The sequence below is a fragment of the Pristis pectinata genome, chromosome 2, assembly GCF_009764475.1.
Source record: "Pristis pectinata isolate sPriPec2 chromosome 2, sPriPec2.1.pri, whole genome shotgun sequence".
NCBI lineage: Eukaryota > Metazoa > Chordata > Chondrichthyes > Rhinopristiformes > Pristidae > Pristis > Pristis pectinata.
Window position 1 is genome coordinate 1,702,689 of NC_067406.1, and position 1,877 is coordinate 1,704,565.

Genomic DNA, 1,877 nt, shown 5'->3' on the forward strand with positions numbered 1-1,877 from the left:
TGTGTGTGTGTGTGGTGTGTGTGTGTGTGTGTTTGGGGCGTGCTTACGTCAATAGAAGATAAAGGACGTAATGACGTTGTTGAAGAGGTCAGTCGAAGAAAGGAGAGAGAGAGAGAGAAGGGAGAGAGACACCAGCCTGCTTGTTTTCTCTATCGATGGATGAGAAACAATAACTGTGTTTGCCACTGAAATCCATGTATGGAAGTTGGAAGTAATCCGGTGGAGTTCACTTTGTTGCTGACCTGTAGAAGGAAACAGGTATTTGTGTGTGGACGACCACGGTTCGGATGCTTTTCGGGGTGAGGAAGTCACTACCGAGTAAACACTGAAGTGTCGTTTGGGTTCCATCGTGGAACATTTGGATTTCTTATGTACTCTCTCTATGTTTCTCTACATCTACGTCTTATCTTCAGACAACGGTGGTTGTTGAAGAAGCCCTTGCTCATGTTTCACCTTATGGCTTGCGGAACTGAACTTTAAGAACCATTCCGGAACTTGTTGGACTTTGCCACACACACACACACACACGAAGAGTTTAGTTTTTGGGGTTAACGTTCAAGGTTTAACATTTTTGAATTCTAACATACTAACATTTTTACTTTTATTTTACGTATTATCATAAGTAGTGATTAATAAAATAGTTTTTAACACTGAATCATGCTCAGTGTGTTTCTTTTGTTGCTGGTTCGTGACAGGTGCCAAACAAATGAGCTGATTTGTCCTGGATGGTGTCAAGCTTCTTGAGAGTTGTTGGCACTGTCCACCCAGCAGGCGAGAGGAGTGTGTCCATCATGTCCCTCACTTGTGATGTGTGGATTGTGGAACAGCCTTCGGGTGTCAGTGGATGAGTCATTTACCCCAGGATACCCAGGCTGTGACCTGCTCTCCTAGGTGAACAATATTCCCTGTAGTTTAAACCCCAGCACTGCTCCCTGCGGCACTCCACCTCAGGCCTGCAACCTGAAAATAATTTGTTTCTGCAGTCTGTTACCTGTCAGTTAGCAAATCCACTATCCAGGATAATTCATTACTCACAATGCCATCAGCTGTTCCCCTTTTCAATGTCTTCTGGAAATGTAAATATATCACATCAACTGGTTCAACTCTTCTACTTGTCATCTCCTCAAAGATCTCCAAGGAGTATGTCACAGACATTTTCTTCATGAATCCACGTTGATTCTGCTCCACTCTCCATGCCACTACCACTCTCCCTGCTTCAGTCTGAGCTTCCCACCTGTTTCACGAAGACCACTATCATCCCGGTACCTGAGAACAACAAGGTAACGCGCCTTAATGACTACCGCCCGGTAGTTCTGACATCCAGCGTCATGAAGCGTAACTCCAGCCTCCCAGACAACCTCAACTCATTGCAATTCACCTAACACCGAAACAGGTCTAAAGCAAATGCCATCTCCTTGGCCATATATGGATTATCTGGAGAGTCATCTCTGGAGCATCTGGACAGTAAAGACACCTATGTTAGACTATTGTTTATTGACTACAGCTCCACCTTCAATACTATAATTCCAAGCAAACTCATCACCAAACTCTGAGACCTGGGACTCAACACCTCCCTCTGCAACTGGATCCTTGACTTCCTGACCAACAGGCCGCAATCAGTGAGGATAGGCAGCAACACCTCCAGCATGATTATTTTCAACACTGGTGCCCCACAGGGCTGCGTCCTCAGCACTCTACTCTACTCCCTATACACTCATGACTGAGTGGCCAGATTCTGCTAACTCCATCTACAAGTTTGCAGATGATACCACTGTTGTAGGCCGTATCTCAAACAGTGATGAGTTGTGGAGTACAAGAAGGAGATAGAGAGCCTAGTGACATGGTGTCATGACGATAATCTTTCCCTCAATGTCAGC

The 1,877-nt window shown here is 45.1% G+C and overlaps 1 protein-coding gene across 5 annotated transcripts in view; it reads left to right on the top strand.

The window, feature by feature from the left end:
• The window catches only part of LOC127567459 (uncharacterized), a 453,787-nt gene extending 453,296 nt beyond the window's left edge, over positions 1 to 491 (top strand). For all 5 annotated transcript variants that reach the window (XM_052010397.1, XM_052010399.1, XM_052010395.1 and 2 more), the window contains one exon: positions 1 to 491. This exon is cut by the window's left edge. The gene's annotated coding sequence lies outside the window, so the exon portion shown is untranslated.
• Positions 492 to 1,877: the final 1,386 nt, after the last annotated feature.